This window comes from Pelobates fuscus, chromosome 5 (assembly GCF_036172605.1).
Source record: "Pelobates fuscus isolate aPelFus1 chromosome 5, aPelFus1.pri, whole genome shotgun sequence".
Taxonomy (NCBI): Eukaryota; Metazoa; Chordata; class Amphibia; order Anura; family Pelobatidae; genus Pelobates; species Pelobates fuscus.
This window is the reverse complement of record NC_086321.1, coordinates 146,610,474-146,637,317: the sequence shown is the minus strand read 5'-3', so window position 1 is coordinate 146,637,317 and position 26,844 is coordinate 146,610,474. Positions and strand designations below refer to the sequence as shown.

The window sequence follows — 26,844 nt, the reverse complement described above, 5'->3', positions numbered from 1 at the left end:
AAGTAGGACCCGTCTAGGGAGGTCTGCCTTGACGTTGGCAGGCGGGCATTCCCTCCAGTGGCCATTGGAGTAACTAAATTACCTCCATTTGTTTAAATATACATAGGGATTAAGGAGAGAGCGCAGGTAACTTTTTTTCTTTGGTTTTTACTACATGTATTGGAGCTGATGTGTACTGTGGTCGTTGCTGCTGCCCAGGAGTGATGGGACTGAGCGCAGGACTTTTCTTTTTGTATTTGTATTATATGTATTGTATTATATGTTTGCCAGATACAACCTCCCCCCAGTAGCGGATCCAGAGCCTGACCTCGGGAGGGGCACTTGCAGATTATTTAGAGAAATAATCCAGACACAATACCCACTACCGCTCAGTGTAGTGGTTATGGTGCCAGTATTGCCGGGACCCCCTCCCAGAGTAAGTAGTCAAACCGTTTAAGAACAGTTTGACAACTTACCTGAGGTCTGCTTGAAAATGGGGCTGTAGTAGGGCATAGGAGGAGAGGTGCAGTGTGTGTGTGTTTGTGTAAGAAGGACTGTGTGAGCAGTGTGTGTGTGTGTGTGAAAGTTGCAGTGTGTACGTGAGGACGGCAGTGTGTGTTAGGGGGGCAGTGTGTGTGTGTGCATTGCAGTGTGAGTGGGGGGCAATGTATGTGTGTATGGGGGCAGTGTGTGTTTGGGGGGACGTTTGTGTGTAGGGACAGTGTATGTGTGTGGGGGGCCAATGTGTGTGTAGGGTGTGTGTATGTATTGGGGGCAGTGTATGTGGGCAATGTGTGTGTATGGGGACAGTGTATGTATGTGGGGGCAGTGTATGTATGTGGGGGCAGTGTATGTATGTGGGGGCAGTGTGTGTATGGGGGGCAGTGTGTGTGTGTATGGGGGCAGTATATGTGTATGGGGGCAGTGTATGTGTATGGGGCAGTGTATGTGTATGGGGCAGTGTATGTGTATGGGGGCAATGTGTGTGTATGGGGGCAGTGTATGTATGTGGGGGCAGTGTGTGTGTATGGGGGCAGTGTATGTGTATGGGGCAGTGTATGTATGTGGGGGCAATGTGTGTGTATGGGGGCAGTGTATGTATGTGGGGGCAGTGTATGTATGTGGGGGCAGTGTATGTGTATGGGGCAATGTGTGTGTATGGGGGCAGTGTATGTATGTGGGGGCAATGTGTGTGTATGGGGGCAATGTATGTGTATGGGGGCAGTGTATGTATGTGGGGGCAATGTGTGTGTATGGGGGCAATGTGTGTGTATGGGGGCAGTGTATGTATGTGGGGGCGGTGTGTGTGTATGGGGGCAGTGTATGTATGTGGGGGCAATGTGTGTCTATGGGAGCAGTGTATGTATGTGGGGGCAGTGTATGTATGTGGGGGCAGTGTGTGTGTAAGGGGGCAATGTGTGTGTATGGGGGCAATGTGTGTGTATGGGGGCAGTGTATGTATGTGGGGGCAATGTGTGTGTATGGGGGCAATGTGTGTGTATGGGGGCAGTGTATGTATGTGGGGGCAATGTGTGTGTATGGGGGCAATGTGTGTGTATGGGGGCAATGTGTGTGTATGGGGGCAATGTGTGTGTATGGGGGCAGTGTATGTATGTGGGGGCAGCGTGTGTGTATGGGGGCAGTGTATGTATGTGGGGGCAGTGTGTGTGTATGAGGGCAGCGTATGTATGTGGGGGGCAATGTGTGTGTGTGTGTAGGGTATGTTTGTGATAAGGATGGGGGGCTTTTTTTAATGTTTTTTTTTTTAAATTTGATAAAATTATTATTTTTTTATTTATTTAAAATATACATAATGTCCCCCCTCCCTTCTTACCTTTGTTTAGGGAGGAGGGGGGACATTTCTCGATCCCTGGTGGTCCAGTGGAGAATCCCTGGTGGTCCATGTGGTGAGAGTGAACTCTAGCCCCGTGCTCGTGAGAGAAGGACCTGGAGGAGCTGCAGACTGAGCTCCCCCGGGTCCTCTCTCTCTCCCTCCCCTGCCGGCGGCCAGCAAACAGTGCCTGCGGACCGGAGAGAGAGATCTCTGATCTCCCCTCCGGTCCATGAAGGCACATTGCAGGGCTGGCGCTCCCCCCTGACTGCTGGGAGATATCCATTTCCCCACTAGTATTTTAGCCATAGAAATAGATGAGCCCGAGGTGCTGACTTCCCACCACATGTGCTCCAAGATGGTCACTGAAGGGAAGCCTCGTAAAGACTATGATGGTGGGGCAAACACTCATACATATAGGAACATGACCTCAGACGGTACAGAGCTCTCTGTACATATTTGCTCTATCCTGACATTGCAGGAGGCGATATTTGAGTGTTTCTGGGCTTGTCTAGAAGAACGCTTGATGGCCTCTCACGCTTCGTCTGCAGGGGGTGATTGGAGACGCTGGGCAGAGAAACTAGGAGGGCTCCCTCCAGGCAACACTATCACTCTGATGCAAGGCATTATATTTACCTGCACTCCCAAACTAAGGGTCAAACAGGGCTTATCCCCATGACACTGTCCACACAAGAGGAGGGCCGTTGGCCAGACTAGGTCCAGATCATCCGGGACTTACGTTGTTTCCCACATGGGAACAACTTGCACTCAGTATCTGAGCCCCTGGCTCAGATGTGATGGTCCTTGAACTGGCCTGGGCAGGAGCATGGCATCTCCTTGGCATAATCATGCTAACAAACCCAATGGCCACTACCTGCTTACTACATGCTTCCCGATATCTTTAAAAGCTAAATCGGAAGGCCTACTGTATGGTGGTCTGCAACTCCAACAATGGATCCCAAGCTGTATTGTGTCTAGCTTTGTGTTCTTCTTTTTCTTTCCTTCATTACTTTTATTTCATTTGCAGCATACCACGCCAGAAAGTCTCACTCCAGTGGCATATTACTCTGCAGTTCTGCCTAGCATGTTACTCATAGTTACTTATTTCTCATGTAAAATGACATAACATGTGTTGTAAAATTATTGTTTCAACAGTGACCATCTTGTCTAGATAGATTTCTCTACTGCTTAGATACAACTCTGATTCCTGTCTAGACAGGTTATCCTAGCCTGAATATGTTATATCAAATAATTGTACAGTAATTATGAAGTTTGACTAGCTTGATTTTCTGTTTTATTTTTATTTTTACAAATGAGGCTGACTTATTCGGGAGTTTATTTCATTAGGTAAACCCACTGCATGTGACCTATGTACCATCTGCTATGACTCCCATTTCTTTTTTCTATAACATACTTTTCAATACCTTAATAAAAAAGATTAACAAAAAAAAATGATATATATACAAACTAAAATAAAGCAAAAATATTTTTGAAAGGCATGTAATAAGAGCTTATAAACGTACAATAAACTTTGTCATATTGCATTGTTGAGCACGTCTCTCAGCTAGAAGAGTTTATTCTGCCTACACCCCTCCCTATTACACACTCATCTCAGTTTCATACCAGTCCACTAATGACACAAACAGGTCATTGTGCAGCGGTAGGGAGAAACCCAACACCAGAGTCTAATTTGCATGAATCACACTGATCAGACTCCCTCTCTTCTCCCCCTGTCAATAAGTTGCAAGGTGAAGAGATCATCCAACTTTCCAGAATACCCAATGCACATTTCCAGCATTCCTAGGGATACGACTATGATTGGTTAGATCAGTGTCCACCCTGGAGTGGGTGTGGATAACATAAGAAAGAATAAGCCTTATAGACTGAGGCAAATGTGTCATTCAAAGTGATTCAAAGTGATGCATGTTTTTTTAAAGTACCCCTTAAAATTCTATTAACTTAGAAATGATTTTGTGTAGAAAAACTCTATGTTCTTTTTCCAAATTACATTCTTACAAACGGTTATCAGTAGGTCAAGTATCTCTAGAGTTTTCCTGCCCCTCCCTCTCTAGAAATAAACATGTTTCTCTTTGGTCATTTAAAACATTGGTTGATAAAGCCAACGTAAACGTAATTCCTAACAAGCTGTTTCCTGCAGGATCAGTAACTTTGCACTGCATTTTAATTCATATAAAACAGAGGGTGCCAATAAATGCAGTGTCAAAACTTACGCCTGGATACACTGATCTACAGAAATACACTGATCTACCAACTAATTCAGTATTCGAAGGGTTAACATCAACTACAAAATGAGGTAAGCATGTATTTATTTTTCCGCAAATGAAAAAACAAAAATCCAATTTCATTTTAGAACATATTTTATGTTGCTACTTTCTCTGGAAACAAATTCCAGAGTTGCATTACTGACGGTAAAATGGAATTTTTAAGAATCTCTGTTTTTTTTACATTTTTTTTTATTATCTGTCTAAATGATGTTTGGGTTTACTGTTTTGGTTCAACATCACACAGTAACATCTGATCCAGATAAATTGAGTAATTAACGTTGCACAAATAAAGGTTTCATCAAGCACATCAAGCACAAACAGAATCACGCAGCCACCCTGATTTCATCAACACACAAATATGATTTTTGTAGAACAAAGATGAAAGATTTTCATAATTAGGCAGCAACTCCATACAATCAATGTGGTCATACATTAGCAACACCAGATAATTTATTACGTTACAGCGATTAATTTATGTCAAGCACTTGCCAATATCATTTGAAATAGAACCGTTTATTATATTATTGTATAACATACCTAAACCACCCCCTTTATGCATGAGATAAAGATAGTATTAACTTGTGAAAGACTAATGATGGTCTGTGTCATAATAGTAATTTATTCCTCGGAGATCCTATTCTAATATTTAATGTCTGACTTTTTTAGCATTACAAACGTTCCATAGAGTTGCTCATGGTAAATTCACTGGATGGTTAATGCCAGCATGGGTTCTGCAGAGAACAGGGTCTTGGGAAAACATGGCACACCACTGGTTCATAAGGAATTAATATTCTTTTGATTAAGCAAACAAAAAATAGCTTTAACAAATGTGATCAACACATTCCTTTTTTAGAAGGAAGAAAGACTAGATCTAAAAAGTGATGACAAGCATAGAATGTTACATCAGTTTGATAAAAGGAAAAGGTGCTGGCTAACAAGTAAGTTAGTAAATACAATACAATTTGAGCAAATTGTAGCAAAATCGATTAGATTACGTGTTCCCCTCCTCCAAAATGAATGCAGATCAATAAAAACCTTGGGGGAGTGCTTGCACTTTATGATCTCTGGAATTGGAGTATGACTTTGAAAGGTCTTGTGGGTTTACTAGGAGATGTTTTCAGTTTATCTCAAATATCTTGTGGCAGATGGCTTTGCAGAAATCACTTGTGCTAGAATAGATGTTCAATGCACCACAGAAAACAATAGTGGTTTTGCACCAACTTTCCTTCACCTCGAGTACTCAATAAAAGCACCCACGGTGGGATGAGTGTTAGCTTGTAGCCCAAAATAAAAAAATATTTAAAAAAAATCACAATGCAATATGTAGGCATTAAGGTGGGGATACACAACATTTTCACAGAGAGAGGGCCAGATGACTGAATTAAATTCTTACAGGGTACCACTATATATGATGTCCATGGGATGGTTGATTCTTGTAAATAATCTTTCTGATGTCTGGTTGCAGGCTGCTACAAGAAATCTGTAGAATTTCTCGAAAAATCTCATCTCCTTTTCATCCTCCTTAATTGTGCCTCTGCTTCACCTCCCACATATCCTACCACTCTTCACAATCACCCCTTTCCTTTGTTTCTCTTCTTATCACCCCCCACCCCTTATCATTTCCATTACTCCTTTTCCCTGTGTCTGTGCCCTTTTCACACTTCCCCAGTTGTCTCTCCCCATTTTACAGCTGTCAGTCCTACTCCAAGCAGCATACCTAGAGATTGTCTGATTTCTGTGCCTGCTGCTCACCTCCTCACCATTCACACACACAGCTCTGCGTGTGGGGAGAGACCACGGGATGTGAGACCATCTCCAGTCACCACCTCTCATGCTTCACAAACTACCAGTTGTAATAAAGTTAAGGAAGAGATCTGTCTCACATAACATGGGCCTAACAGTGATGCATTTCTATTGGACGACTGTACCATTCCTTTGATGGTAGATATGCATGGTCAGTTGTCGCTACATGTAACGTTGTATACTGGAGTCTCCAGGCTAGTGGTCATGCATTGACAGGCCAGATTTGGCCAGGAGGCCTGAGGAATAGTCATTTAAAGCGGCACTGTCATGCCGAACTTACCTTTCCTCAATCTCTTCCTCTTCTCCCCCTCTCTCAGGATCTGTTATTCTTTTCTTCCTGTCTTCTTTAGTTTTCTTTAAAATCATAAGACAAAGTAGGGACTCTTTGCCTTATGGTGGATTCCTCCGCTTGACCAGCTCTGACCAGCGGAGGAGCAAAGTGTGCTTCATTTCCGCTGGTCAGAGAAATTTTCCCATAATTCTCACCTTTCCTCAGTGTTCCCACGATGCTTCCAGTCATTTTAGACAAAACTGCCGAATTGCGTTCTAACTGAATGAGAACAGTATGTTCGTTTCTTTTAGAACGCAATTCGGCACTTGATTCGGATCGCAATTTCATTCTAATGAATGAAACTCCGATCCTATTCATTGCCGCGGCTGCATCTTGCAGCCGCTTAGTAGATAACTCCCTAATTCCCACGGTATCAGGGAGCTATCTACTAAAAGGCTGAAAGACCTAAATTGGTCTTTCAGCCAAATTTACTAATACTAAGTAAAGATTACTTAGTATTAGTAAATAATATGCCCCTACTCGCTATACCTGTGGCTGCTCAATGTAAAAAAAAAACAAAAAAACAAAAAAGAACTAATAACCTCCCCCCCCCCTCCCTTGCGCAGCTGGTGGGGGCCCCCTAAATAACAATAAGGGGGGGACCTACTGTCCTCCCCTCCTGGCCCCCACCCGTGAGCAGTGGGTGGGGGCCCTAAATAAAGATAGGGGGGGGACACCTACTGTCCTCCTCCCCGGCCCCCACCCCTGAGCAGTGGGTGGGGGCCCTAGATAAGAATGGTGGGGGGACACACCTACCATCCTCCCCCCCGGCCCCCACCCCTGAGCGGTGGGTAGGGGCCCTAAAAAAACAATAAGGGGGGGACCTACTGTCCTCCCCCCCTGGCCCCCACCCCTGAACGGTGGGTGGGGGCCCTAAATAAAGAGAGGGGGGGGACCTACCGTCCTCTCCCCCGGCCCCCACCCCTGAGCAGTGGGTGGGGGCCCTAAAAAAACAATAAGGGGGGAACCTACTGTCCTCCCCCGGCCCCCACCCCTGAGCGGCGGGTGGGGGCCCTAAATGAAAATCCCCCCCCGAATCAAGGTGACTAGGGGTCCCAAGCCCCTAGTCACCCCTCCCCCCACCCAAATCAAACTATCCCCTACCTACCCCCCTCAACATAAAAATAGTGAGGGGGAATAAAATAACTAACCTGTAAAAAAAAAATACTATTTGATGTCTTCTTTTTTCTAAAATCTTTATTTTTCAGCCCCAAAAAAGGCCAAATAAAAAGCCATCATACCCGTCAAACTTAAAATAAAATAAAAAACCCGAGCACAAAATGTAAAAAAAACAAACAAACAGACGAAAAAGAGCGCAAAAATTATCCATCTTCACCCATGGAGGGCTCCGCGCAGACTGAGCTACGCAGGGCGGGGGAAGGCTTATAAAGTCTTGCCCTGCCCTGCAATTAGGCTAAGAGCACTCTGATTGGTGGGTTTAAGCCAATCAGAGTGCTCTTTGTCATTTTACACAGCGTGGGAAAGTTCTTTGGAATTTTCCCACGCTGTGTAAAATGACACAGAGCACTGTGATTGGATGGCTTGAAAACAGTCGTTGTTATTAGCGCTATCCCTCGCACTTGGCAGTGAGCATAGAGAAAGCATACAGAGAAGTGGAGAAATTAAACAATGCTTCTATTTCTCCTCTTTATTTGCAATTTTTGCCCAGGTGCTCATGACTAGCGACAGTCTGTCTACCGATTAACATAGTGGCCACGAGCCAGTTTTTACACTGCCCCCTATTATAGAAATCCTGATGTTGGGGAGGGTGGATTATTTTCTTTTCTTTTTGTTTTTCTAGTAAATCAAAGTTTTTATTAAGTTTTTACAGACAAGATAGACATGACATGAATGAATGAACAAAGTGAAAAATTGAGAGCAAACAATAATAATCAGAAGTATACAGAGGACACCCGACATTTGTCAATAACATGAACCATGAAGGGGATTATTGTATCTTCTTATATTCTCACTTGTATTGCCTGATAAAGTCATTGAATGATTTTGTTGATGTCACTTTGTTACTATATTTTGTGATCCACAGTCTGATATAAAATTAAAAAAAAAATGGAAAAAACAAAACAAGTTTCTCTATGCAGTGATTATGATCTAGATTCTGTTGTGAGGATAAATGGCTTCCTTACGTGGTTCTTATGCCATTGGATTCTCCAAACATAAATATATTTTGCAGAATATAATTAAATATTCTTTGTCACTATGGTGAGTTCTTCTACACAGTTTTTATGATTTATTCTAAAAGCAAGATGGCAGCAGTGAGCCAAACTTTGAGGGACTGATACATTGCATAACGTGGTTTATTTAGCAATAGTGCCAGCAAAACAAGCCAGTTCTCCTGGCACTATAGGCTCCTATAGTCCGTCCCCCCCCACCCCCCCGCGCTCCTTCAGCCACTCAGGCTCGACCCACGCTCCTCCCTCGCTGACGTCAGCCGACGGGGGAGACCTAATGCTCATGCGCATCAATAACCGCGCACACGCATTAGACCTCCCCACAGGAAAGCATTTTTCATTGCTTTCCTATGGGGAAAATCTGACGCTGGAGGACGGTGAGGACGTCCAGAGTCAGATAACGGACCAAAAGTCAGTTTAGATTCCGGAAGCCTTCTAGTGGCTGACCCTTTGTGGATGATGGATATTTGCCAACTCATTCAGAGCTCTGGAAATTGGAAATGAATAGCAGAGACTTGTTCAATAACCAATTCAAATTCCTTTATTATGCAAGTTATATTTATACCCCATTTTCATAGCAGGATGGGAGGGGGGAAAAATGAGCATATGGGCGTGACAATGACAAAGATTTTTTTTTCACAAGTTATAAACAGCTGTTTCTAGTTATAATCTTTTGTTATATAACGCATTACATATTTGATTAAAACCAGATATTTACAAATACCGATATCTTGGACAATTAACAAGGACATTTCGAAATCAGTACTTTTCCCGTAACTAGGATTTAACTTTAGTCTCTAACTTGAGTTTAGCCTAGATAATTAATTTATTGATGTCGTACTGATCCTTGTGTTTGTATGATTATAGAGACCATACTGGAGTATTTGTGCCACCTGATATTTGGGACTACACACCAATCTCTCTGGCTGATCTACCTGCCTACCTACCTTTTTTGCAATTAAATCTGTTTGGTCAAACTCCATGCTGGCCAAAGAAACTGAGATGCTTACTTAATGAGGACATAAACTAACTTGGAAAGTCCTGAAGGTGCAGTGCTGTCTAATGCCGCTATTTCTGTATTAACCCTTCCAACAATTGGGGTGTTGCACAGAGCATTGTGGTGAACATCCAGCAAACAGAGGAATTAAGAATTATGTGGAAGCTGACATTGTCTTGTTGTCAGCCATATTGCTACCCTTAGCTATGTTATGGTGTCTAAGATTATGGAACAAAGTTTATGGTGTCTAACATTCTTTATACTTCTTGAAAGACTTATTCTATTTTTCTGGACTATGCTGGACTATTGAACTATTTTGTTATTTTTATTTTTGTAGAGTTAGCCGGAGAGAGAGGAAGTGTTAGCTTACTCAGGCATGGATGTACTATGTGTGTCATTGATGTATGTTGAGTGTACCAAGGATGGATTCCCATTTATTAAGTATGGATATGACTGGACCGTCGAAATAGGGATGTGATTAGGAGGCATAGGACACAAGGTCATGATTGGGATTATTGTTAGAATTACAAACTGATTATAAGTTATCTCTTGATTTAATATGTAAATGGTCCTTTTGAAACTAATCAGGAAGTGTTTCCCAATCCCGATACCCGAGCTATTTACTTACAAGTGCGGGTTTTATAAGTCACTAATGCTGTCAACGTGAGGGGATGACATGTCTACACAGTCATGGTTCTCACTCAGAGTATCCCCAGATGTGCTTTTTTCCTCAAATATGAGATTTTGCCACTGGGTTTTTTGACCTGGCCCCAGATCACCGGGTGGACTGGTAATCCAAGACCCTGGTCCAAAGAGGGGGATATATATCATTCCCGTTTTGACTATATGAGCTTACATTATGAATTATAATAATAATAATATTCCCGTTGTTGGGAATAATACACTTTGCCTGTATTGACCCAAGGCTCAAGATACAGATAACATGATGTTCAGTGTGTTCAAAAATGGTTAACATATCAGCTGTTTGAAATATTTAACTTGTACACTTGAAAGATGTATTCAACAGATAATTGAAAAAGCTGAAATCAACAGCTCGAACTCCTCTTAAAGGGAAAACCTACGGCACAGAGCAAATGGGGAAATCGAGGTGAAGAAATAACAAAAGTCCCGCAGACGTGATTAGCAGATCTGAATATACCTCCTTTCGTTTCTCTGCCGCAGGCCTCCCATGGATATTTACCATAAGGTAGATCATGATATGATCTAAGAGGGGAATTGTAGATACGAATATCCATTTTGCTATCTATCCTAGCTGTTCATATAAGTGTTAATTTGAACCAAGAATAAATTTGGCATTTTATCTCCTATTCTCGTAAATAGGATTTATATAAAATCCTAGTAACGGGAAAAGTACTGATTTCGAAATGTCCTTGTTAATTGTCCAAGATATCGGTATTTGTAAATATCTGGTTTTAATCAAATATGTAATGCTTTATATAACGAAAGATTATAACTAGAAACAGCTGTTTATAACTTGTGAAAAACAATCTTTGTTATTGTCACGCCCATATGCTCATTTTTCGCCCCTCCCATCCTGCTATGAAAATGGGTTATAAATATAACTTGCGTAATAAAGGAATTTGAATTGGTTATTGAACAAGTCTCTGCTATTCATTTCCAATTTCCAGAGCTCTGAATGAGTTGGCAAATATCCATCATGCACAAAGGGTCCGGGCTGATTTAATCCCCAACAACAGCCACAGAGGGCAGACTTAGAGCTGCAGTGTAAACATTCCAGTTTCTCTGGAACTGCATTGTTTAACATTGCAGCACTAAGTGCAAAAGGGTCACAGCACCCAGACCACTTCGATTAGCTGAAGTGGTCTGGGTGCCTACAGTGTCCCTTGAAAACAATAAAAAAGCAAATAAATGGAAATTCATGAAGCTGTGAATTAATATTGCCATGTGAAAACTTCGGGTGTGGTGCAAAAAACTATTTTCTTTTTTGTTGATTTTATAAAAAAGGTTTTCAAAGAAAAAGATATGTGGTCATAGAACTACATGGCTGATTGAATTCTCTTAACAAATGGAAATCATTATTCAAATGGAGTCATTATCAGACTGGAGCAACTTAAATGGAGTCCAAAATAAATGGGATTATTTAAAAGCAACAGAAAATTGCATTAGGCTTGTCAGTAAAAGCAAAAAATTCAAGAAACCACTGTGGTACTCCGCAGATGTGGCCAAAATAGTAAAAAACAAAAAGTTAGCATTTAGTAATTATAAAAAAACCCAGAGTGAGGAAGACAGAATGACCTATAAGATTAGGCAGAAAGAGGCTAAGCAAGTTATAAGAGCTTCCAAATCACACACAGAAGAGAAAATAGCACAGTCTTGATGTCTTCTTTTTTCTAAAATCTTTATTTTTCAGCCCCAAAAAAGGCCAAATAAAAAGCCATCATACCCGTCAAACTTAAAATAAAATAAAAAATCCGAGCACAAAATGTAAAAAAAAAAAACTTTTTTTAGATACATAAATGAGAAAAGAAAAGTAAAACAAGGATTAGTTAGATTAAAAACAAAAGAAGGAAGGTATGTAGATGAGGATAAAGGTCTAGCTGACTGCCTCAATGAATATTTTTGTTCGGTATTTACAGCTGAAAATGAAGGAAAGGGACCTCTGTTAAAAAAAAGGATAAATGAGTCATTTATTACATGTGAGTTTACAGAGGAAGAGGTTCTATTTCAACTGTCAAAAGTAAAGACAAATAAGTCAATGGGACCTGATGGAATACACCCAAAGCTATTAAAAGAGCTTAGTGGTGTACTAGCAAAACCATTTACAGATTTATTTAACCAATCATTGTTAACAGGAGTAGTCCCAGAAGATTGGAAGTTAGCGAATGTTGTGCCCATTCACAAGAAAGGTAATAAGGAGGAGTCGGGCAACTATAGGCCAGTAAGCCTTACTTCAGTAGTGGGGAAAGTGATGGAAACCATGTTAAAGGATAGGATTGTTGAACATCTAAAAACACATGGATTTCAAGATCAGAGACAACATGGGTTTACTTCAGGGAGATCATGCCAAACTAATCTTATTGATTTTTTTGATTGGGTAACTAAAATTATAGATCAGGGTGGTGCAGTAGACATTGCTTACCTAGATTTCAGTAAGGCTTTTGACACTGTTGCACATAGAAGGCTTATCAATAAACTGCAATCTTTGAGTTTGGATTCCAATATTGTTGAATGGGTAAGGCAGTGGCTGAGTGACAGGCAACAGAGGGTTGTAGTCAATGGAGTATATTCGAAGCTTGGGCTTGTCACCAGTGGGGTACCTCAGGGATCTGTACTTGGACCCATTCTCTTTAATATTTTTATTAGTGATATTGCAGAAGGTCTTGATGGTAAGGTGTGTCTTTTTGCGGATAATACTAAGATATGTAACAGGGTTGATGTTCCAGGAGGGATAAGCCAAATGGCAAATGATTTAGGTAAACTAGAAAAATGGTGAAAAATAATGCACTAGAAAATAATGCATCTTGGACGTAAAAACCCAAGGGCAGAGTACAGAATATTTGATAGAGTCCTAACCTCAACATCTGAGGAAAGGGATTTAGGGGTGATTATTTCTGAGGACTTAAAGGTAGGCAGACAATGTAATAGAGCAGCAGGAAATGCTAGCAGAATGCTTGGTTGTATAGGGAGAGGTATTAGCAGTAGAAAGAGGGAAGTGCTCATGCCATTGTACAGAACACTGGTGAGACCTCACTTGGAGTACTGTACACAGTACTGGAGACCATATCTTCAGAAGGATATTGATACCTTAGAGAGAGTTCAAAGAAGGGCTACTAAACTGGTTCATGGATTGCAGGATAAAACTTACCAGGAAAGGTTAAAGGATCTTAACATGTATAGCTTGGAGGAAAGACGAGACAGGGGGGATATGATAGAAACATTTAAATACATAAAGGGAATCAACACAGTAAAGGAGGAGACTATATTTAAAAGAAGAAAAACTACCACAACCAGAGGACATAGTCTTAAATTAGAGGGACAAAGGTTTAAAAATAATATCAGGAAGTATTACTTTACTGAGAGGGTAGTGGATGCATGGAATAGCCTTCCAGCTGAAGTGGTAGAGGTTAACACAGTAAAGGAGTTTAAGCATGCGTGGGATAGGCATAAGGCTATCCTAACTATAAGATAATGCCAGGGACTAATGAAAGTATTTAGAAAACTGGGCAGACTAGATGGGCCGAATGGTTCTTATCTGCCGTCACATTCTATGTTTCTATCTGGGTCAAAACATGATATTTGTAAAAAACCCCACAATAATTATAGATTGTGCAGTAGACATGCTAATAGTAATTAAGAAAAGAATAATAAGTCAAAATAATTACATCAAAAGGCTGTTGAGTTACCAAACATCATAGTAGCATTGTAAAAAAGGTTGGAAAACATACACATCAATGTTAGGATAAACCTTTCACACAACCCTATTACTGCTGTAGATCCAAAGTGTGTCAGCAAACACACAGTGATGTGTAAAGCAAACTATAGCTTTCACAATGTAATCCTTATAATAAAAAATATGAAGGTACACTTACAATGCAGCATCAATTTCTCTGCGTCGTTGAGCTGTGTATTATTACTCCTGGTGTGGATCTGTTATCTGGAAAACGTAAAAGGATATATTAAGCATTGTAGTTTACATTTTACTTTAAATATACAAGCAAAAACATACACACACATTGACAAAAACAGTGGATTAAAAAATACAGGGGCAAACCCCCTACAGTCTCGATTTTGGCAGCGGTTTAGCAGGCCGTTCGTCAAGAACTGCTGACCAGACAAGCCACTTTGGTCCTGCCCTTTTGACCTTTTGAGGCCCACTCATCCGTTCCAACAGCATACCTCCTAATGTTGTATGTAAGAGTATAACTGTCAACAGGACACTTCACTTTTCACAACACGAGCAAATTAATATTAATGATACAAAGAAATACTGGATAATATGGATGAGAAAAAATGGTCCAAAATAAAAATCAAACAAAAAAACAAACAAAGATAATATGGCTGGGAGGTATGATCTGTTTAAATGCACTTCAGCTTCCCTGGACCCTCTAAAAAGCGAGGTGCAGACAAACCAGCAGTCTGCTCTATTCCCTTACAATAGACAATTAACAGTGATAGCGATTCAAGCTGGCAGCGATGTGGGCCCCAGTGATTTAAACGGGAGAGATTCAGATCTCATTCTAATAGTTATATGGTTAATGGAAATGCTATGACACTGCTGCTTACTTGTATTACGAATTGAAATAGAGTCTACTAATAAGCGTTTTTTTTTCTTTGCAAAGCTGAGTCTGCTGAGCCAACAATATGCTAACTCCAATGTAATACAATAAACCGGACTATAAGCAAGACAACCCAAATGCATGCCGTAAAACACGTAAACAAACAGGATAGTACCCAAATCACTAATGCATAGAAAAAGAAAGGATGGAATCTCTGTCGGTGTCACATTAGCAGATGTACTTGAAAGAAGCCCAACTGGCTCTGTTAATTTATTATCACCACCAAATAAACACTACCAAAAAGGTTGGAACACATGTGCTTTGGTGGAATCTACTTATCTGCAGGACATTTAATGGCACATAACCTACTATTCACTAGAACTTAGATCCAACCCTACTCTAGCTTAACTTGGACTTATCGAAGGCAGTAAATTATTTTGGGAAGCTAACACCGCACTGTTCTTATATGGACCTGTTCTGAACAACTCTGCCAACACATCAGTCAAATGCTACAGTTTTTTCAGATGCCACAGCATTAGACTAAGGAAAGTACAGGATTTTATTAGAGGGAGAACAAACTAGATACTGTAACGCCAGGAATACAAAGCTGTATTCCTGGCACTATCGCCCCCTCTGCAACCCCCTCCCTAGTAAATAAAAGGTTAAATCCCCTCTATTTACTTACCTTTCCCCAGAGCCGATTACCTTTTTGCATTGCAGCACTAGGTGCAAAAGGGACAAAGCACACAGACCACTTCAATTACCTGAAGTGGTCTGGGTACATACAGTGTCCTTTTAAATGTCATATCACATTTTACCAGGAGCAATCTATGGTTAGAATTTGATCACTTGTGAAGTGTTTTGAGTCCAGATGCAAAATATCCCTACAAAGGTTCACATTTAGTAATCTCTTTGTTGGCAACAAGTAGTGCTGCCCATTTCCGCATAGCAAAGACACGCAGAACTATGATCACACACGCCAAGATATAGTACCTGTTTCCTATGGGACATTTTACAGTTGTATCATCTTACTCACACAATCTGATATTCTTGTGTAGATTTTACCATGGCCCCTGACCATCAACAAATTGTGTTAGTGATATAAAAGGTAGACAAACAAAGGATCAATAGTAATGAATGAGCACAACAATATCAATAAAAACGTACTTTATTGACAGAGTACAAAATAACAGGTATCCAAAAAAGTGCACCAATAAGCCTAAGCATAGATAGAGCAATAGATATATACAATGAATACTAATCACAGATATGTATAATCAATACTAGAAAACAATAGTATCATTCCACATACAGAATCCAATTGATACCTGAACAAAACTGCCCAACAATGAATACATCCCAGAAAAAAGAAGTACCAGAATGAGTGAGAAGAGGGAGAGAAATCGAATAAAAGCCTTTTATTTATTTTATTATATGGTTTATAATATACATATAAGCATCAGTACAATAAAAAGACCCACTGTTATATTCTCAATTATATTCCTTTGTAAAACACCGGAACGTTTTCTTGTCTCCCAATCCTCCATTACCATTCTCTACAGACCTATTTCCTTTTTCTCCATTCAGTTTTGCTGGTTTTCAAACAATTCACAAACACATTACGATTAGCAATGTAATTCACAGTATAACAAAGAGCGAATATTTGCAATTTGGTCATACGTAAGCACATAACGAGAATTTGTACTGTTATGGATTATTTTAAAAGACAAACATATATAATAGAACAAATAAAGTAATAAAGCATGAGGCCATTAACGTATATGATGTACATATAATTTGTTTTAATAGCACAATGTTATTTATTCATTATTTTTTATTTTTATTGTCATCTCTCAGTACCTAAAAAGGAGCAAGAAGATCTTCTTTAGCATAATATCTTATTATGATCCGCGGAAGACTAAATATGTAGCATCTAAAACCTCTTATTGGCTTCTTCTGACCATTTTTTGACTATGAAATGCCATCAAATCTGTGTAGCAAGAAGTTAATGAACTCTGGTTTCATATATCTTCTATGAAGTATCATGAGCTGCTATTAGTAAGATAATGTCAGGGGTAGAATAAGAACAGATAATGTCATGGGGAAAAGAATAAGAAACAAGAAGGCACTAGGTCAGCATGTCACTATGGACCCCTCTAGCATATGGCCCTCGAGGTAAATGAAGCAAATAAATACAAATCCTTATAAACTCATTATGTAAATAAATACAATTCAAACGATGGACAATTCCTGCCTGCCTAGAGGATTCAGATCCTCTGCACAGCTACCCAACATCAACTAACATCTTGGCCTGTCCGTGTCACATGCCACAAAGTTGTCCTGCTTCTCAAGATAAAGTTTTCCATTAGCAGCCTATATTAAAGGGTTTATTCAGTAAACTATGTTTTGGAGAACAAATAAATACAAATTTAGACAAAATCTAGACTGAAATGGAGACCTGGAGATATTTATTTCCTAAATTTTGTAATACAGATTCTAAACCATGGCAACTTGCAGTTTAATTTGGATGTTAGAAATGAAACCTCAATTCCTTTTTTCAGATTTGTTCCTGCAATGTCCCTATGTGACGCTACTGGGACAGCTGATATCTTGGGGTAAGCCTTGTGCAACACTTGATAATTCCTTAACTGTAATATCTTCGGTAAATTCTATATTGTTACCCTACCCAGTTAGTTGCTTACATATTAATTACCCAGAACCTCCTGTGCTCTCGAGTGCTCATTATTTGTGGTTGAGCTCCTCTTAATTCATTTTGCTATTGTTATTTCCCAGACTGCTCCTGCTGTTTATACATTTACCTCAATCTTTACCCAAGTTCACTCAACTATATGTTTGCCCCTAAGCAGAGATGTGCTGATTTTTAATTGCTCTCTGTTTATTTAACTCATCTCTTAAAATGATACCCGTTTTCATGCCTATTGCCACATCTGTAAGAAAGACAGGTGGAGACTTGTTTGTGCGAATGCCTTGTGGGTACACTTCGTACAAGTACTTGTATGGTTAGGGGAGGCATAAGGTTTATTTGGGGAAGGTTAAATCTGATGGGATTTTTGCTAATTACTACTGCTTTTAGAAGCAACTAAAACTTCCCATACAATGCTACCTATATAGAGGTTTGAAAAGTATCCACATTAAATTGAAGGGTTAAATAAAAAATATATATATTCCTTAAGACAGTGTTTTGCAGAAACAGACAGATACTACCTGTTCTAGACTCCCTGCTGCGTTCCAATATCCCTTTTCAGTAGGAAAATGCATTCACTTTCCAAGCATTGCTATTTCCCATTTCATAGTGGATTTAGATTGCGTTGCAGTGGAAATGGAATGTCGCCCTAAGTCTAAGATTATAGTTAACAGAATCTTAAAGCACAAACTGGGTGGTGATATATTCTTAGGCAAATACAGAGCTTGTCTTTGCTTTACCTTGGATCCAATCTATCACCTTCATAAATCAACCACTCACTTTAAAATAATGCCAAAAAGTTACAAACAGAAAATACCGTAAACCTTTGGGATAGAAGGGAGGAAAGGAGAAGCATTATAACAGTATAAATATTGTCACCATTAAATAGACTTAAAGGTCATTGTTTCTTTGTTTTTTGCTTATATAGTTTTGGAATATCACAATTACTAAGAAGCTCATAGTCTATTACATTGAACACCTATTTTCTATTTTCTCACTAAACTCATTTGGGGAGATTTATCAAGCAAAGAGTTAAAGGGACACTATAGTCACCAAAACAACATAAGCTTAATGTAGCAGTTTTAGCGTATATATCATAACTCTGAAGTCTCACTGCTCAATATTCTGCTATTTTGGAGTTAAATTATCTTTGTTTCTCTAAATGCAGCCCTAGCTACACCTCTCCTGACTGTGACTGACACAGCCAGCATGAAAACAAAATGGTTTCATTTTTAATTTGATGTTAATTTGTTTTAGATTCTTTTATTCCCTGCACTGCAAATTGCTATTTTTTTTGCAACTCATACTTTATTGGAGCAGAATTAAACATTGATTAAAAAAAAAAAAATGTGTATATTATGCAGTTAATAAACATGTGACAAATCAAATAACAAATATTAAGAGGGTAAAGTATATTCAACCAACGACGAAGGTACAGGAATTGAAATAATGAGCATGTACAGGTAAATTAGGATGTGAATGTGTGTTAGTGAAGGGAGTCGGAAGAAAAGGAGAATACACTTTGTCTTTTTCCCTTTATTTTTCTACTTTTTTGAGTGGGGGAGGGAAACTACAATGAAAAACATGGAATAAGGGACAGAGAGAAGGGGATAAGAGATAAGTGGGACAAAAAATGGGGGTTGTTGCACACAGTCATTGACCCAAGGTCTGCATGCACCCATGAGGGATATAGCAGGAGTTGGCCCTATGTTTGCACCTGTGTCCCGGTTTCCATGATAATTACCCCTGAGGAAAGCCAATGTGTCCAGTAAAACTAGTTGAGTTGCATTTCTGAAGTTTGTTCGAACAGGACGCGATAAGCTCTTCTATTTCCTCCACCTGGTCTTGGACTGTAGGTGTGACCTTCTGACTCCAAAACTTGGGGACTAGATTGCTGTCTTACAGATGAACTGTCCGACTGGGATTTGAGAATAACGCAGTAGACACATCTCTGGTGTGAAAGATATAATTGTGTCTGTGAGTTCTGAGAGTACATTGTGAATGCGTTGCCAGAAAGGTCTGATTTGGGGGTATTCCTAGCTCTTTTGCATATCCCACACTCCAGGTCTTGGTCTGACTAGTATACATGAAGAGTCTTGATACGTGGTGCTAATAGAAGATTTGTGTTAGTGTGAACTAGTTGCCCCATTACTGAAAGAATGTTTCAGGTCTTCTGCCAGAACTAAGTATAGTACGGAAGTGCTGTGTTCCCTGGGAGGGAGACCAGATCTGTTTATAGTAGTGATATGGCATATGGAGGAGATGTCTGTACGTATAGAGACTCGTAGTTGGTTTGTAGGTGTATGGATGTTGGAAGGTCAAGTAAGTACAGGAGAGAGGGTACAGTATGCAAAACACGGGAAAAAAAGTTATAACCCAATAGTATTCATCAATTAAGGTAATCAAAGGAGACATGAGTTTGTCAAGGTTACTATTAAGGGTTGGTTACTGTGAAAAGCTTAATGGCAAAGCAAAAAGATACAAATCTTAATAGAATGGAGTGCAATTGTTGCTAACACTCAAAAGAGATACTATTTGGAATAGGAGTTTCCCAAAGTGTAGCTAACACCGGTAATTGGTGTTATTTCACTATCCCAGACTAAATTAAAAAACTATACAAGTTAATAGAATGCTAGATGAAAAAATAAGTGGTAAAATTATTTTAGACAAAAAATCCAGGGTTAGGCTGGGGCTAAATAAAGCTACATAAAGTATGACAGCGAGAAAATGATTTAGCCAATCTAGTTCCCAGTCTGAAGGGATGTAAATTCCCACTGCTGTGAGATTACTAGTTTCTATGTACTGAATTGTAAATTGGTAAAGTAGTGTCTGAAATAACAGTTCACTAAGATCAAGTCATGTCATAAGGAGCATAAATTGGATATTTGAAAGATTTCAGGCACTAATTTGTCATAAATTCACAAAAGAGAGAAAATAAACCAAATAAAATAAAGTAAGATAGGGCGGTTTCGTAATGTAAAAGTTGGGCAAAAGTGGTTGTAAACAAAGTGCTAAAATTTTTGTGAATATTTTGAGATCAGCATTTAACAGGGAGATTGGTCTTTAGCAACAACAAATTGTTGGGTCATTCCTTCCTTAGGAAGGACTACTATATGGGCTCTCAAAGAGTCCGGGTTAAGTGAGCTACCGTCTTGTATTTCATTGAACATATGTAGTAGGTACGGTGCTAAAAGGTCAAAAATCTTTTGAAATACTTTATTGTGTATCCAACAGTCCCAAGGCTCTTTCTGGTCTTGGATAATTTAATGTAGTGTGATGGGTTCGTCAAAATTTGCTACGGTCTCCTGGTCAAGTGTTTTGTTGATATTTTGAGCAACATACAATTGTAAATGAATTTGAGAGGGAGGGTCTTGTCTAAGTTGTATTGTGAGGTTACCATGTAGTTAGTCCTATGTAAGCTGAGTGTAAATGGGCTAAGTGTCTGTGGGTTAGAAAGAAATAACCTTTTGGGGAGTAAGAGTTGTGTTGATGAGAATGGAATGTGTTATCTTTGCCTGTTGGGTTTAGAGGGTGCCAGTAGTCCACCAACTGAAAGTCATGGAGGAGGGTTTGCATCCTACAAAGGAAATGGTCTGGAAGGTGTGCTCTATCAGCAGATGTGCCTGCTCTGTGGTCTAACAGGATATTGCAGTCCCCACCAAAGATCAAGAGGCCCTCACTGAAGGATTCAAGACATCTGACATTGGAAAATGAGAATGTTGAATCATTAATAGTTCCTTTTATCAGCAGGTATCTACTCTCAGGATATACTAGTTTTGAATTAGTCTGTAAAGGAACATCTGCTGAAAAAAAGGATTTCTACTCCTCTGTTTTTAGCCAAAGTGTTGTCTATCGTAAAAAACAAGCTTTAGTGGAGAGGAAATCAGTTTCTTGAAAAAAGGCCACAGATACATGCAGGGTCCTTAGCTCACATAGCCTGAGCTCTTTTAATTGGGGAGTTCAGGCCTCTAAAATTTATTGTGTATATCGCTAAGGCCTCTGGGGTTTGGGAAAAAACTGGGGGAAAGAGAGAGAAGGAAGCTGGCGAGAAGTGGGGAGTAAAGATTGGGGTTTATAGAAAAGGGAAAGGGAGGGCAGTGTTATGTATCTATAGACTACAGGCATGGAAGAGGTGCCTCTGAAGCCATGTAAATTGAACTTTAAGCAAACCACAGTAGGCTCCTGCAAGGTTTAGCAGTGGAGGAGATATATTATAAATTAAACAGACTGTACCATAAAGGCAGTATAAACATTGTATCTCAGTTAGCATGAAGTGTTTAGGAAGGCTTTGTAAGTCGCATGCAGGGACATGTAACTGCTGCATAAACAAAATAAATTAAATGGCAGAGAATTGAGCAGGAGCATGATCTATACATCAAAACGGCTTCATTAAGCTAAAGTTGTTTTGCTTATAGTGTCCCTTTAATATAATAATTATTTCACTAAGTTGTGAAGGAAACAGACTTTTTAAATGAAATTAATGTAAAAAAAATGAGGAAACTCATCCCTATCTATAGTATAATACAAGATCCTTCAGCCATAAACATGCATCTTGGGTTGCACAGTGTTTGAAAATCAACATTTAGTCTTTATAATCTTCCCTGCTTCTGTATTGGGATTGAAGCTGGGAAGATAATGGAGATTGATCCGATAACATTTCAAAGTGCTCACAAGTGTTTGATTTTCCACTTTCTGCTTAGTAGAGGCCTATTTTACATGTATTCTCGATAAGCACCATAATCTATTTTAGGTAAGAGAGCACGAGTGTGCCTCAATTAATTTAGAGTATCCTATAGGTGCAATGAATTCATCAGAGCATCTTGTTAACATCTGCAAAATATTTTAAGCTTAATTTATCCCCCGCCTTGCATTGACAGTAATGTACATGGTTATTTCACCAAATACGAAGCCCTGTTACATCCCCCATTAAAGAACATACATGTTGTTGAACATGATGCAGAACAGTTACTATGCTTAACACCATCTCAGCAACAGTAATTGTCTCTAAACTGCTGTTTTGCAGCACAGCCTTTGATGAATCTCCCCTTTAGTACAAGCTTTTGAGGATATATTTACCATATTGAAGGTGAAACATCAGCCCAGGGATGTTCCATGCTGAGAATATGTACAAAGGTATAATTGTGAACAATAATAGAGAAAGACAATTCTCCAACTGAAAATTGCAGGTGTGATTTTAACTTAAAAGGCAGATCATTTACTTGGCCACAGAACAGTTAGATTTTGTTCTCACTCACTAAACGCCATCAAATCTGGATGTGATGTCCAAAAGGTTCAAACGCTGCCATTGAAATATTAAGCACTGGGCGCGATCAGATGCTTCAGATATCCAGCCTTCAAATATAACTCTGCATGAGTTAATAGACACCATTTCATACAGGATCCAACAACTACGCATTTATAAGCCCACTTTGACAAACAAAATGAAAGATAAAAACCACCAAATAGTAGTTTGTAAATACTACATCATCAACAACAACAACAACAACAACAACAAAACTCTAGTGTGAGTGATTACTCTATTAAGCTCTAGCTCGTAGAACTTTGCACATTTGAACAGGGAGCTGCAGTTAAAATGTTCTCGTTCTAAGACTTATACATATTTGTCGTTTTCATTTCTGCTCCAACAGGGGGAGAGGCTGATTCTACCCAGTTCTCAAATGTGTTTAGATCATGCAAAATACCCCCATCAGTGCATAATAGACTAATTATAGTGTTTAACAATTCTGCAGGTCACAGCACCTTCTAATATCATAAAATCATTATGCTATGCATGGCTGGGTGTTAGTAATACCACGCACTAAATCTCAACCATAAAATTACAATTCTTCCACGTTCTCAGTATCATTATTATAGGTAATGTGCAGATTTATATATATACTGCGAATGACTGTTTTTTAAGTATAAGTAAAACGTATTATTAGTAAAAATTTTAATTATAAGACGAGATAATATAATGCATATATATCCTGTAAAAAGGAAAAGGGGAGGCAAATTAACTGGGGAAAAAAAATACTGATTCCCCCAGCTTTCCCACAGATGAATGTTTAGATTACTGGGGTTTATTCAGAAAATGATGAAGATTTCAGAATAAAATAGTCAAGGTGTGACATGCAATTTATACTTTTAAGGGTATACACTGCCGTTGGCTGGCACTGGTCAGTAGCAACCCACAGTTAAACGTAAGGTAGGGACATCCTTCCAGTGTGTTCACACAGTTCATAGCAGAGTGCACAGTTTATCTACAGAGCCATCATTCTTCTCATTGTAATGCCCCTCTATTAATGATGTATGTCAATTTTTTTTTTTAACTTATTTTAGCTTGTGAACAATAAGGGCTAGTTTTGTCACAATAGGAAATCCATTATGAACTTTTTAGGGAGGTTACACTTTCCGAATGCCGCTCGCCAGGGAACTAAAGCGGGACAGTGGAACAGGACCCTGAAATCATGACTATCCCACTAATAAAGTTGTACAGTTGTGAGGCATGCCTATAGTGTATCACTTCCATTGTACCACCTTGGGGAAGATCAAGTTGAAAATGTACACACACAACACTGGTGGCTGCTAGAAAATCAATGCTTTACAACGGAATTCGCCAAGCTAGTCCAATGAGCTCCCTTCACATTACTTTATGTCTTCCAAATGGATTGGCTGAAATCAATACCCCACAAAGAAAAACACAAATGGATTTTTCTCGAATTGGAAGGTGTTTACTAATTAATTAAATGCTATAATGCGTATGGAAATTCACAAAACACTTAAATATACTCATTGGTACTCTGAACAATTAGTGGCAGGTCTACTACTAGATACCACTGCTGGCTAGCCTGCCTGCAAGATCATGGGCTAATCTCATTTTTGAAGGGGAACAGGGAGGGAGAAAGTAACAGCTCAATTTGTTTCTTTTTTTTTTGTTTACAAAAAGGTACAAAACACAGTGGCTTAAAAAATATTTTTGACCTTTGCAGTGTTCAGTATGAGCCCAATAACTGACGGAATATGTTGCTTAATTGTCAGTTTGCCTCCATAAAAAGTTTTAAATAACTGGGAGTTTAAAAACACACAGGTTACACGTCAGTATCCTACGTGCACTATAACTGCCTACGGCAGCCTAGGCTATGCACTAGCCCCTTCCTTCTAAATTGCCTTATAGACACCCACATGGCCTATAAATGGGGTTACCCTGTACCCCTGCAAAACAAAGGCACATCGACCTACTCCCCTAGAGGGCACGGACCCCACTAGACCTCGACACACACGACACACAAGCGCACAGCATGCCTCCACTTACACGCTCACTGTAGATCACAAGCACTCATGCCAAAACTAATCTTATGACCGGATCAGAAACTACTCTTTTCACAGATTAACATTAACTCTACGTTATTATATTCTGCAAATTATGCTTACCAATTTTAAAAAAATGTGCTGTTACTAAATATGCCATGCTGTTGTTATACTTTATTGCTAATGAGCTTGTTATAGCTGTTGTGGCTATCGAAGCTTGTTGTTAATGCGTACACAACAAAATAAAGAATAAACAAAAACAAAAAAAACAAAAACACACACATGTCAAAAGAAGTGGAATTTGCATTAGAACATGGCCATCACATATATGTGGAAGTCAGAATATTCGTGCATTTATTACGTAAGCATTCCTCAGAACCATGTTATATCAGAAAAGTCTTGCTGTCTTATTGCCTATGATGTAAAGTGCAGAGAAGACTACAGATTGAAAAAAAGCCCAAGGCACAAGATGCCTTTTTGTTGCATGTTCTCTGGATCTCTTTCCACTCTTCCTTGAAATTGTAATGTAACCTGACATTAAATATGTTTACAGACCTTTCAGCTAATGATAACCTGCTTTGAAAATGTCACGGATTTGGAATTAGTGAAAGTACTTCTTGCAATTACATTCAGAAGGTAAATATTAACTCAGGTAATCTAAGGAACGTAAAATGTGGAAATACAGAGCAAACCATATTTAATTATATCAAAGGTAAAGATACTGCATTATAATATCACTACTTTAAGGAATTATCCATTTTCTAAAATTATTCAACTGTCGCAAGGACCTGTGCAACAAAGACTTGTGTAAAATTATTCATAAGAGTTACTGATGCTATGCCTAAATTATTCTACTAGGCAGATGGGAAGTCTATTTAATTTTGGTAGAAAACCATATCAGGACAAAATCTGTAGGGTGTTCTTGTTGTGGAGTACTGCTTCCAACTGTCAATTTTCAAATAAAGTTTGCATTTTATTTTTATTTACTTCTAGCCATCCCATGTCTTTTGACTTCTGGATAATTATAGGACTGATTAAGACTTTTACAGAATGTATAAAAGGTCTATGCTTTAACCCCTTAACACCGCAGCCAAATGTACAAGTTGTGAACGAAACAAAACGTAAACAAAACCTGGCATTTGCGCTATATGTCTGTCCAACCGTAATTCACCTCTTTCATATTAAATGCACCCCCCCTTATTATATATCATTTTATTCAGGGGAAACAGGGCTTTCATTTAATATCAAATATTTAGCTATGAAACATAATTTAATATGAAAAAAATGGGAGAAAATAAGATTTTTTTTTGATTTTTTTCGTTCTTCATGACATTTTAACTGTCAATGTCATAATACTGTTTGCTTTTACTGCAATAAAATACACATATTTGTATTCAGCAAAGTCTCACGTGTAAAACAGTACCCCCTATGTACAGGTTTTATGGTGTTTTGAGAAGTTACAGGGTCAAATATAGCGTGTTACATTTGAAATTGAAATTCGCCAGATTGGTTACGTTGCCTTTGAGACTGTATAGTAGCCCAGGAAATAAATTTACACCCATAATAGCATACCATTTGCAATAGTAGACGACCCAAGGTATTGCAAATAAGTGATGTCCAGTCTTTTTTAGTAGCCATTTGGTCACAAACACTGGCCAAAGTTAGCGTTTGTATTTGTTTGTGTGTGAAAAATGCAAAAAACGCCAATTTTGGCCAGTGTTTGTGACTAAGTGGCTACTAAAAAAGACTGGACATACCCCATTTGCAATACCTTTGGTTGTCTACTATTGCAAATGGTATGCCATCATAGGGGTAATTTTCATTCTTGGGCTACCATAGGGTCATAAAGGCAACGTAAGCAATCTGGCGAATTTTAATGTGAAAAAAATTAAACACAAGCCTTATATTTGACGCTGTAATTTTTGAAAACACCATAAAACCTGTACATGAGGGGTACTGTTGTACTCAGGAGACTTCGCTGAACACAAATATTTGTGTTTCAAAACAGTAAAAAGTATTGCAGCAATAATATCGTCCCTGTAAGTGCTGTTTGTGCGTGAAAAATGCAAAAAACGTCACTTTTACTGGCGATATCATGGTTGTAATACATTTTACTGTTTTGAAACACTAATATTTGTGTTCAGCGAAGTCTCCCGAGT

At 39.1% G+C, this 26,844-nt stretch overlaps 1 protein-coding gene across 7 annotated transcripts in view; it reads right to left on the bottom strand.

Annotated features, from left to right (window-relative positions):
* Window positions 1–26,844, bottom strand: part of ARVCF (ARVCF delta catenin family member) — a 736,316-nt gene that overhangs the window by 464,480 nt on the left and 244,992 nt on the right. For all 7 annotated transcript variants that reach the window (XM_063454427.1, XM_063454432.1, XM_063454430.1 and 4 more), the window contains one exon: window positions 13,987–14,051. The gene's annotated coding sequence lies outside the window, so the exon portion shown is untranslated. The remainder of the gene's footprint in view (window positions 1–13,986; window positions 14,052–26,844) is intronic.